The sequence below is a fragment of the Dasypus novemcinctus genome, chromosome X, assembly GCF_030445035.2.
Source record: "Dasypus novemcinctus isolate mDasNov1 chromosome X, mDasNov1.1.hap2, whole genome shotgun sequence".
Classification (NCBI taxonomy): Eukaryota; Metazoa; Chordata; class Mammalia; order Cingulata; family Dasypodidae; genus Dasypus; species Dasypus novemcinctus.
In genome coordinates, this window is record NC_080704.1 from 188,373,228 (window position 1) to 188,386,153 (window position 12,926).

Sequence of the window (12,926 nt, forward strand, 5' to 3'; positions counted from 1 at the left end):
CTCTGTCACCGTCCCACTAAATTGATATCCAGACACCTCCTGCCCTGTAAGCACCTGAAACAGCCCATTCCAGCAGGACTCCAACCCTACTTAGCCACTTCTTTGCAGGAGAGATTATGAGGTGCACTCACTCAGATGCCGTCTTCCACTTGTTTTTATTGTTGATTTGTAGAATCTCTTTATTTATTATGGATATTCAACCCTATTGGATATGTGATTTCCAAATAATTCTTGCATTGTGTTGGCTGCTTTTTCACCCTTTTGACAAAGTTCTTTGAGGTTCAAAAGTTTAATTTTGAGGAAGTCTTATTTGTCAATTTTCTCTTTCAAGTCTTGAAATTTGGGTGTAATGTTTAAGAGACCCCCACAAACCACAAGAACTTGAAGAAATTTCCCTACAATATCCTGTAGTAGTTTTATGATCCTGGCTTTTCCATTTAGGCCTTTGATCCATTTTGAGTTTATTCTTGTAGAAGAAGTGAGATAGGGGTCCTCTTTTATTCTTTTGTATATGGATATCCAGTTCTTCACCATCATTTATTGAGAAGAATTTTTTGTCCCTACAGTCAAATTGGTAGGCTTGTCAAAACCAGTTGGCTAAAAAAGAACATCAAACTCTTCCCAAGGCAAGTAGAAGGAATGAAATAACAAAGATCAGAGGATAAATAAATGAAATAGAAAACAACAAAACAATAGAGAGAATTAACCAAACCAAAAGTTGATTCTTTGAGAAGATTAAGAAAATCAACAAACCCATAGCTAGACTGACAAAGAAAAAAGAGAGAAGATGCAAATGAGTGAAATTTTAAAAAATGTAAATGGGGACATTTCTACTGACCATACAGAAATGAAAGAGATCATATGAAGATACTATGAACAACTGTATGCTAACAAACTAGACAATGTAGATGAAATGGAAAAATTCCTAGGAGTGTACAAACAACCTACACAGACCTTAGAGGAAATAGAAGACCTTAACAAACCAATCTCAAGTAAAGAGATTGAAACACTCATAAAACAACTGTCCAAAATGAAAAGCCAAGAACAAGATGGTGTCACAAGTGAGTTCTACCAAGCACTCAAAGAAGATTTAATACCAATCTTACTCAAGCTCTTCAAAAATATTGATCAAGAAGGAAAGCTACCAAACGCATTCTGAGAAGCCAGTATCACCTTAACACCAGGCCAGATAAAGATATTAAGAGAAAAATGAAATTACAGACCCATTTCCCTAATTAATATGGATGCAAATATCCTCAACAAAACACTTGCTGATCAAATCCAAAACACATTAAAGGAATTATTCATCATGATCAAGTGGGTTTTAAACCAGTCATGCAAGGATTGTTCAACCCAAGAAAAATCAATCAGTGTAATGCACCACATTAATAAATCAAAGAGGATAAATCACATGATCTTATCAATTGATGCAGAAAAGGCATTTGACAAAATACAGCATCCTTTCTTGATAAAAATACTATAAAATATAGGAATTAAAGGAAACTTCCTCAACATGATAAAGGCTATATATGAAAAACTCAGAGCTAACATTTTACTCAATGGTGGAAGACTGAATGTATTCCCATTATATCAGGAACAAGACAAAGATGCCCACTGTCACTACTTTTGTTCAATATAGTGCTAGAGGCTCTAGCTAGAGAAATCAGGCAAGAAAAAGAAATAAAAGGCATCCAAATCAGAAAGGAAGAAGTAAAACTTCAATATTCACAGATGCTATTATCCAAAAAAAACTACAGCAAAGCTCCTAGAGCTAATAAACAATTTCAATAGAATGTCAAAATACAAAACCAATATGCAAAAATCAGAGGTATTTCTATACATTAGTAATGCTCAATCTGAGGAGGAATTCAGGAAAAAAATTCCATTTTCAAGAGTGACTAAAAGAATCAAATATTTAGGAATAAACATAATGAGGGGTGTAAAGCAATTGTATTCAGAAAATAACAATGCAGTACTAAAAGAAATAAAAAAGAACTAAATAATTGGAAGTACATTCCATGTTCATGTTTTGGAAGACTAAATATCATTAAGATGTCAACTGTACCTTAATTGATATGCAGATTCAATAAAAACCTGATAAAATTCCACCAGCCATTTTTAAACAAATGGAAACCACCATTATCAAATATATTTCAAAGGATAAGGGGCCCCAAGTAATGAGAAACAACTTAAAAATGAAGAGCAATGTTGGAGGGCTCTCACTTCCAGATTTTAAATCATATTGCCTAGCTACAGTGGTAAAAACATCATGGAAATGGCAAAAAGATAGAAACATAGACTGCAGGAACCGAATTGATGACTCAAATAGATTCTTACATCTATGATCATGTGACTTTTCACAAGCCTGTCAAACTCACCCAGCAGGGGCAGAACAGTCTATTCATCAAATGGGGTTGGGAGACCTGGATATCCATATCCAAATAAATAAATAAATAAATAAATAAATAAATAAATAAATAGGACTCCTATCTCACATCTTATACAAAAATTAATTCAAAATGGATCAAAGACCTAAACACTGTTATTTTTCTATTCAACTTGTCACATTTTTTTTGTGCTTGCCCAGTGTCTGCTTGATGTCCATTATCTCTTTACCCATAATGTATCTCAACTCATTGATTTGATTTAGGCGATTTGTATGAACCTTTTTGATTAGTTGTCCCAAATCCTGTATCTCATCTGGGGCTTTTATATGTTCCTTTCCTTGAGCCATATCTTCCTTTTACTTAGCATGGCTTGTAATTTTTTGCTGATGCCTAGGCATCTGATTATGATGGTGAGTTTACTCTGATGTTCACTTCTTTTTCTTGTGTAGGGACTTATTATGGGGAGGCTGTGTGTTACTACTGTTCTTCGATTCTTTTTTTTTGCCTTTATTTTTTTAATGTTACATTAAACAAATATGAGGTCCCCATATACCCCCCACTCCTCTCACCCCACTCCTCCCCCCATAACAGCTTCCTCTATCATCATGAGACATTCATTGCACTTGGTGAATACATCTCTGAGCACCACTGCACCTCAATGGTCTTTGATTCTTTTTTTTTTTTTTTTTTTGCTATTCCCTGTCTTTACTTTTATTTTTTTTCCCCCCCCACTGGGAATTTTTATTTATTTATTTTTTTCCCTTTTTTTTTTTAATTGACTTTGTAATAATATTACATTAAAAATATATATGTGAGGTCCGATTCAACCCCATCCCCCCACCCCCCCTCTCCCCCCCCCAACAACACTCGTTCCCATCATCATGACACATCCATTGGATTTTGTAAGTACATCTTTGGGCACCTCTGCACCTCATATACATTGGTTCACATCATAGCCCATACTCTCCTCCATTCCATCCAGTGGGCCCTGTGAGGATTTACAATGTCCGGTGATTGCCTCTGAAGTACCATCCAGGGCAGCTCCATGTCCCAAGGTCTTTGATTCTTGATTCAACATATTCTAGCTCTTTAGAATTGTACCTGTTTAGATAGTCAATTCTGGGCTATGGATCCAGTAATGGGTTGCAAACCAGATTTCAAGGGACTTGGGGAGGGAGAGTGTAAAGGCACACAAAAAACCTCTTTTATTTATTTTATTTTATTTTCCTTGCATGCACTTCCTGGTCTGTCAACAGATGACACTCTTCAGCAGACTTCTCAGCTCAAACCCTGATTGGAATGTGTTTGCTGTAACCCCAACTGGAACAACGTGACAGAAGATCCTGCCTCAGGGATACACAGAGTCTCGCAAATCAAACTTTCTCAGAAGTTGTTCACCTCCCTTTGCCAGCAGCCCCCTCCATTTCTGAGGTAGGAAATAATTCCACCCCTCTATGTCCTCAGCAGCCAGTCCTGGTCAGTATGGAGGGTGTATGAGAGGGTTGGATCTTTGTAGTCTCTTGCTGGCACCCAGGGCAATCAATGGTGTGGCCCCAACCAGCCTGGAAGAGCTTGTGTCTTCCTCTGTCCACAGCTGTGTGTAGTGGCCAGAGGACTCAAAGCTGTCTGCTCTGACGTTGTGGGGAATGGGCTTTAGCAGCTGCACTTGCAGCTTTTACTCACAGACTTTTCCTGTCAAGAGGTTTTTTCTTTTCCTTTGCCCTTCTCTATTATAGGTGGTGTCCAACCTTGCCTGGTGTCCTAAGCCCTAGAACATATTTCTAGGTAGTTTTGGCCTTTCCTCTAGCTATTTTTTCTGGAGAGAAGTGAGTCCTACATCTCTCTAATTCTCCATCTTCCTGGAAGTCCCCCTATTTTCTTTGTTTTGATGATTTCTAAGTTATCCTTTTTTTTTCACTTTTACTTACAATTTTAATGTGGTATCTAAAAGAAAAAACATTGTCTAATCCAAGGTCTTGAAGGTTTACCTGTATGTTTTCTTCTAAAAGTTTTATAGATATATCTCTAATGTTTAGATCTTTGATCTATATTGAATTCATTTTTATATATGATGTGAGGTAATGGTCCCACTTCATTCTTTTGCATGCTGATAACAAGTTGTCCCACTATCATGTCTTAGAAAGACTTATTTTGCCATCGAATGGTCTTGGTGCCCTTGTCAAAAAATTTTTGGCCATAAATGTATGGATTTATTTCTACATTCTCTGTTCTGTTCTGTTTATCTATATGTCTGTCTTTGTGCCAGTACCACACTCTTTTGATTACTGTAACTTTATAATAAATTTTGAAAATGTTAAGAGTTAGTCCTCCAACTTTGTTTTTCTTTTGCAAGATGATTTTGGCTATCTGGAGTATCTTGCCCTTCCATATAAATTTGGTGGTTAGCTTTTCCACTTCTGCAAAGAAGACTGTTGGAATTTTTACCAGGATTGCATTAAATCGGTCCATCTCTTCGGGTAGTATTGACATCTTACTGATATTAAGTATTCTAATTCATGAACACAGAATGCCTTTCCATTTATTTATATTTTGCTTAATTTCTTTCATTAAAAATTTGTAGTTTTCTGGATACAAGTTCTTTATATCCTTGGTTAAGTTTATTCTTAGATATTTTATACTTTTAAGTGCTATTGTAAATGGGATTGTTTTTTTTTATTTCCTTCTTGTATTGTACCTTGATAGCATATAGAAACACCACTTGTTTTGTCTATTGAACTTGTACCCTGCAACTTTGCTGAATTAATTTATTAGCTCTAGTAACTTTCTTATAGACTCTTTGGGATATTCTGTATAGAGGATCGTGTTTTATTACTTTCCAGTATATTTTTACTTATTGCTTTCCAGTTTAGATGCCTATTATTCATTTCTCTGTTATAATCACTCTGGCTAGTACATGCAGTGCATTGTTAAATAGCAATGGTGATGGTAGGCATCCTTGTCTTATTTCTGAATGTAGGGTGAAAGTGTTCAGTCTCTCAACTTTGAGAATGATGTTAGTCGTGGGATTTTCATAAATGTCTTTTACTATGTTGAGGAAGCTTCTATTACTACTTTTCTGAGTGTTTTTATCAGGGAAGGGTGCTAGAATTTGTCAAATTCCTTTTCTGCATCAATTGAGATGATCACGTACTTTGTTTCTTTCATTCCATTAATGTGATGTATTAAGTTGATGTTCCTATGTTGAAACACCTTACACTTAATCATCGTGTATAATCCTGTTAATTTGCAGTGGGATTTGATTTGCTGTAATTTTGTTGAGGATATTTGCATTTATGTTCATAAGGGAATGTCGCAGTTTGAGATTATTTTATGAAATTCCAGAAAGGAAAGATTATGGTTGTAAACTAATCTGGTCCCTTGGGTGTGATACCCTTTGATTGCATTAAATTCAACTGATTAGGCTTTGATTAGATATCTTCTAAGATTGCTGTAGGGATTTTTATTGGACTATGAGGCTTGACTCAGGTTGAGTCCCTGCCCCCTTGCTGGGTCTGGTATAAATGGACACTCAGACAGACAAAGGGAGAGAGAGCTTGATCATTTTTGTTGTCTTTATTCATTTTTTAAATGTCACATTAAAAAAATATGAGGTCCCTATGTACCCCCAAAACCCCCACCCCACTACTTCCCCCACAGCAACACTCTCCTCCATCATCATGACACATTCACCGCACCCAGTGAATACATCTCTGAGTATCGCTGCACCTCATGGTCAATGGACCACATCATAGCCCACACTCTCCCACCTTCCATCCAGTGGGCCATGGGAGGACCTACAATGTTCGGTAATTGTCCCTGCAGCACCACACAGGACAACTCCAAGTCCCAAAAATGCCTCCACATCTCATCTCTTCCTCCCATTCCCCACACCCAGCAGCCACCGTGGCCACTTTTTCCACACCAATGCCACATTTTCTTCAATTACCAATCACAATAGTTCATGAATAGAATATCAGTAAGTCCACCCTAATCAATATTCTATTCCTCTGTCCTGTGGACCTTGGATTGGTTGTGTTCAATCCATGTCAATGTCAAGAGGGGGCTTAGATTCCACATGGATGCTGGATGCAATCCTCCTGCTTTCAGTTGTAGGCACTCCCGGCTCCATGGCATGGTGACCGACCGCCTTCAACTCCATGTTAGCTGAGTGGGGTAAGTCCAATAAACCAGAGTGCAGGAGCCTAAGTCTGCCAAGGGTCAGGGCCTGGATATCACATGGTCAGTCCAGAGATTCAGGTCCTCTGGTTATATACTAAACCCCAGCACCAACTACAATTCTGATAAAGTAACAGGAAAGGCTTGTGAAAAGAGATCATATCTGAGTCTAGCTCCATCACACAGAAATACCAACTCCAAAGTAGGGCCAACTGACATGGCACTGAACTCCACCTGCCATGACCATAAAACCTGTGGGTCACTGTAGCCCTCAGAAGAATGCCTGGGTTGTATCTACTTTATCTGCCTCTGGGACTCTGCTCAGGTGTGCATAAGGGCAACACCTCTGATAACCTCTCAGCTCTTTTTTAGAACTCATAGCCATATAAAATCATTTGTTCTTTCCATTTCCCCCTTGATTTAGGTAAAAAAACATTTTTAACTCCTGTTATAATATGTAGACAGAGATATTCTGCTGGTCCGAGTTGAACCTTTTATTCAAGTTAATTTTCTAGTTACATCATCAGATGATACTTGGTAGTGATCCCTCAGCACCAGGGAGGTTCATCCCAGGGTGTCATGTCCCACGCTGGGAGGAAGGCAACACATGTACATGCTGAGTTTGGCTTCGAGACTGGCCACTTTTGAGCAACACGGAGGCTCTCAGGAGGTAACAATTAGGCACCATGCTGCTCTAGGCCTTGTTCTTATTTCCAGTGCACAGGCTCACAAGCATAGTCATTAGTATCAAGGGCTCATTGTTGGACCTTCATTCTTTTTTGGTCTTTGCCATTGCACTTGGGGGATTGTTGCTGTTCCTTTAGGGAATGTGATAGAACTCCCCTGGCTAAAATATCAGCACTCCCCCAGTTGCTACTTTTAATTGTTTCCACTATGAAAATATCCAAACATTTTTATGTACCCTGGATATATGCCCTGTAGAACTGCCTGCCAACCATGTGTCCCCTGTCAATAATATCCCACACTAGTATTCCTCTGCTGCCATTGTTGAACCTCTCTGTGATCAAAAACTTCCTGAAAAGTGAAGCCCAATATAATGCCAGGTTCCCTTAATAGTAAAATGGAATATAGCTATGAGCTTAAAGGTTAGATATAGAACACATATTAATTTGGAAAAATTCTATATCCTATCTTTTTCTTTTATGTTTTCTAATTATTAAGCTTATCTTCACAAGAGTTTTAGATCACAGTAATTCATATATACAATATACAGTACTCCCACATATCCAACAGAAAATCTTTTCCCTTCCACAGCAAAAATCTTTTAAAATATTCATACAATATTTACTGAAACTGATGAACAGATAATGAGACAATAGCTTTCAAACGAAGTAACATTTGTGTTTACATTGTGGTTTATATTTTACACTATACAATTTTCTAAAATTTTAGTTATCTTATGTTTTACACCATGATTTACATTTTAGCTTATCAGCTCCTATGTATTTGTGGTGTAATTTTACATGTCTTATATCCATCCTTGTGTACTCTTGTGAAACACTTCTATTGCCTACACAGTTACATTGGTTCCATCTATTCAATACCTATTTCCCCCTCTCCTTAGGGCCCACATTGACAGTTAATCTTCATTTCTTGAGGAGCCATGTTCAGAGATACTTGCAACCGTGTTAAAGGCTTGAAATGCTCAACTTCCCTAATGCCCTGGGTATCACCATTTCTCTTGAGAGATACAGTTCCCTTCATTTGATGGCACCAGTCCCCCCCAGGATGTGGGTATACCTTTGCTCTCCTTATATGGGTCTCTACCCAATGATATAACCCACTCTGGCAAAATGAGCATTCACATATTCCCTAGGAGTCTGTCCTGTGTCAAATTATCCCCTTTAAGTATCTTAAACAGGTAAATTTCCTTATTATATTTTGAAAAGGTTTTCTCAGCATTATACTCTCAATGAACACCTGACAATCTTCTATGTTCATATGTTGCCCCACCCTCCCTCCAATTTCTTGTACAATATTACTCATCCACCCATCCCTAGCCCGCCTCAAGCCTGTAAAGCCCCACCCAAAGGTAACCCTATGTCCCCATTTTATCCCTTCCTTCTACACATACTTACCTCTAGCTTATCATAGATTTCACCCATATAGATGTCAGCTTACATCCTTCTTCTACCCCCCGATTTCCTGTAAGCCTATCATCCAGTCTTTAGCTCTCTGAGGCAGCTTGGTTTACTTATTTCATATCATTGAGGTCATGTAGTATTTGTCCTTCAATGCCTGGGATGCTTCACTCAACATAAGGTTCTCAAGATTCATCCATGTTATCACCTGTGTTTATAGTGTATTTGTTCTTACAGCCGAGTAGTATTCCATTGTATGTATATACCACATTTTATTGATCCACTCATCTGTTGATGGGCATTTGGGTTGATTCCAAGTTTTGTCAATAGTGAACAATGCTGGTATGAACATTGTTGTGCATATATCGGATTGTGTCCTTGTCTTCAGTTCTACTGGGTATATACCCAGCAGTGGAATTGCTGGGTCATATGACAAATCTATGGCTAGTTTTTGAGAAACTGCCAAAGTGACCTCCAGAATGGTTGGATCCTTCTGCATTCCCACCAGCAGTGGATGAGTGTTCTCATTTCTTCACATCCTCTCCAGCATTTGTATTCTTCTGTTTTTTTCATAGCTGCCAATCTCACGGGAGTAAGATGGTATCTCATTGTATTGTTGATTGGCAATTCCCTGATAGCTAGAGATTTGGAGCATTTTTCATGTGCTTTTTAGCCATTTGTATTTCTTCTTTGGAGAAGTGTCTGTTTAAATCTCTTTCCCATTTTTTAAATGGGTTGTTTATCTTTTTATTTTCAAGATATAGGAGTTCTTTTTATATGCAAGTTATAATTCTCCTATCCAATATATGGCTACCAAATATTTTCTCCCATTGTCTAGGCTCCCTTTTCACTTTCTTGACAAACTCCTTTGAGGTGCAGAAGGCTTTAATTTTGAGGAAGTCCCATTTATCTATTTGTTCTTTTGCTGCTCGTGCTTTTGGTGTGAAGTTCATGAAGCCATTTCCTATTACAAGGTCTTGTATATGCTTCCCTTCACTGCTTTCCAAAGTCTTTATGATCTTGGCTCTTATATTTAGGACTTTGATCCATCTTGAGTTCATTTTTGTATAAGGTGTGGACGGTAATCCTCTCATTCTTTTACATATGGATATCCAGTTCTCCAGGTAGCATTTGTTGAATAGGCCATTTTCTCCCAGTTGAGAGGGTTTGGTGGCTTTATCGAATATTATATAGCTATATATTTGAGGATCTATATCAGAACTCTCAATTCGGTTCCATTGGTCTGTGTGTCTCTCCTTATGCCAATACCATGCTGTTTTCACTAGTGTTGCTTTGTAGTATGTTTTGAAGTCAGGTAGTGTGATTACTCCAATTTCATTTTTCTTTTTCAATATGTCTTTGGCTATTCAGGGCCTCTTTCCTTTCCAAATAAATTTCATAGTTAGTTTTTCTAGTTCCTTAAAGAATGCTGTGTTGATTTTTATTGGGATTGCATTGAATGTGTAGATCAGTTTTGGTAGGATAGACATCTTAATAATATTTACTCTTCGTATCCATGAACAGGGAATATTCTTCGATTTATTTAGGTCTTTTTGATTTCCTTAAACAGGGTTGTGTAGTTCTCTGTGTATAAGTTTTTTACATCTTTAGGTAAATTTATTCCTAGGTATTTGATTTTTTATTTACTATTGTAAATGGTATTTGTTTCTTGATTTCCTCCTGATCTTGCTCATTATTGGTGTACAGAAATGCTACTGATTTTTGTGCATTAATCTTATAACCTGCACTTTAAGAAACTCATTTATGAGTTCTAGAAGCTTTGTTGTAGATCTCTCAGGGTTTTCTCTTTATAAGATCATGTCTTCTGCAAATAATGAAATGTTGACTTCTTCCTTTCCAGTTAGAATGCCTTTTATATCTGGTTCTTGCCTCAGTGCTCAAGCAAGTTCTTCTAAGACAATTTTAAATAGGACAGGAGAGAGTGGGCATCCTTGCCTTGTTCCTGATCTTACAGGGAAGGATTTTAGGATTTCTTCATTGTAAACAATGTTGGCTGTGGGTTTTTCATATATACTCTTTATCATGTTCAAATAATTTCCTTGTATTCCAATCTTTTGGAGTGTTTTTATGAAGAAAGTGTGCTGTATTTTGTCAAATGCTTTTTCTGCGTCTATAGATATAATCGTGATTTTTTCCTTCAATCTGTTTATATGTTGTATTACATTCATTGATTTTCTTATGTTGAACCATCCTTGCATACCTGGAATGAATCCCAATTGGTCATAGTGTATAATTCGTTTAATTTGTTGTTGAATACGGTTAGCAAGTATTTTGTTGAGTATTTTTGCATCTAGGTTCATTAGAGAAATTGGTCTTTAATTTCCCTTTCTTTTGGTCTCTTTGTTTGGCTTTGGTACTAGGATAATGTTGGCATCATAGAATGAGCTCAGTAATGTTCCTTCTGTTTTGATTTTTTGGAAGAGTTTCAGCAGGTTTGGTGTTAGTTCTTTCCAGAATATTTTGTAGAATTCTCCTGTGAAGCCATCTGGCCCTGGGCTCTTCTTAGTTGGGAGGTTTTTAATGACTGATTCTGTCTCTTTACTTGTGATTGGTTTGTTGAGATCATCAATTTCTTCTTTCATCAATATAGGCTGCTTATGTGTTTCTAGCAATCTGTCCATTTCCTCTGAATTGTCATTTTTGTTGGAATATAATTTTTCAAAGTATCCTCTTATGATAGTCTTTATTTCTGTGGGGTCAATGGTGATATCTCCTTTCTCATTTCTTATTTTGTGTATTTGCATCTTCTATCGTTTTTTCTTTGTTAGTCTCGCTAAGCTTTTGTCAATTTTATTGATTTTTCTCAAAGAATCAGCTCTTGGTCTTGTTTATCTTTTCAAGTGCTTTCTTATTTTCTATTTCATTTAGTTCTGCTCTTATCTTTGTTATTTCCTTCCTTCTTCTTCCTGTTGGATTACTTTGTTGTTTTTTTTCTAATTCCTCCAAATGTGCAGTTAGTTCTTCAATTTTTGTTCATTCTTCTTTTCTGATGTATGTATTTATGGCTATAAATTTCCCTTCAGTACTGCTTTTGCTGCATGCCATAAGTTTTGGTACATTGTGTTATCATTATCATTAGTTTCAAGGTAGTTATTACTTTTTTTGAGATTTCCTCTTTGACCCATTGTTTTTCTAAGAGTGTGCTGTTTAATTTCCATATCTTGGTGTGAAATCTGGGCCTCTGTCACTTGCAGGTTTCCATCTTCACTCCCCTGTGGTCAGAGATATTATTTTGTATGATTTTGATCTTTCTGAATTCATTGAGCCTTTCTTAGTGGCCTAACATATGGTCTGTCTTGGGGAATGATCCATGTGCACTTGAGAAAATGTATATCCTGCTGTATTTGGGTGTAATGATCTCTATATGTCTATTAGATCCAACTCCTCTAATATAGTGTCCAAATATTTTGTTTCTTTAGTGATTCTCTTTTTAGATGTTCTGTCTAATGTTGGTAGTGGTGTATTAAAGTCTCCCACTATAATTGTAGAGGCATCTATTCTTTCACATAGTTTTTCCAGTGTTTGCCTCACATATTTGGAGATACCCTTGTTAGGTGCATAAATATTTATAATTGTTCGTTCTTCGTGAGAGATTGTTCCTTTCACTAATATGTAGTATCTTTCTTTGTCTCTGACAATTGTTTCACATTCAAAGTCCATTTTGTCTGTTACTAATATAGTTACTCCTATCATTTTTTTGGTATTGTTTGTTTGTAAGATTGTTTTCCACCCATTCACTTTCAACCTCCTTGAATCCTTGGGTCTAAAATGTGTTTTTTGTAGACAGCAAATAGATGGGTCATATTTCTTTATCCAATGTCCCAGTCTGAATCTCTTTATAGGTGAGTTTAATCCATTGACATTCAGTGTTATTACTTTCAAGGAATTATTTTTGTTAGCCATATTTTGATTGGACTTCTGTTTGTCACATTTTGTTTGTTTTTTTTCCTTCTCTTTTTGTCTTTTTTGTTGCTATTACACTCTTCTCCAACTCTACTGCTACTGTTTTTTTCCTTTCTTCCTGCAGAACTCCCTTTAGTATTTCTTGAAGGGGAGGTTTCTTATTGGCATACTCCTTCAATTTCTGGTTATCTGTGAATATTTTGAACTCTCCATCATTTTTGAATGCTAGTTTAGCTGGGTAGAGTATTCTTGGTTGGAAATTTTTTTCTTTTAGTACCTTGACTCTATCATACCACTGCCTTCTTGCCTCCATGGTTTCAGATGAGAAAACAGCACT

General features: G+C 36.8%; 1 protein-coding gene across 6 annotated transcripts in view; it reads left to right on the forward strand.

Annotated features, from left to right (window-relative positions):
• The window catches only part of SPRY3 (sprouty RTK signaling antagonist 3), a 330,390-nt gene that overhangs the window by 130,258 nt on the left and 187,206 nt on the right, over positions 1–12,926 (forward strand). For all 6 annotated transcript variants that reach the window (XM_058290994.1, XM_058290992.1, XM_058290991.1 and 3 more), the window contains one exon: positions 3,644–3,818. The gene's annotated coding sequence lies outside the window, so the exon portion shown is untranslated. The remainder of the gene's footprint in view (positions 1–3,643; positions 3,819–12,926) is intronic.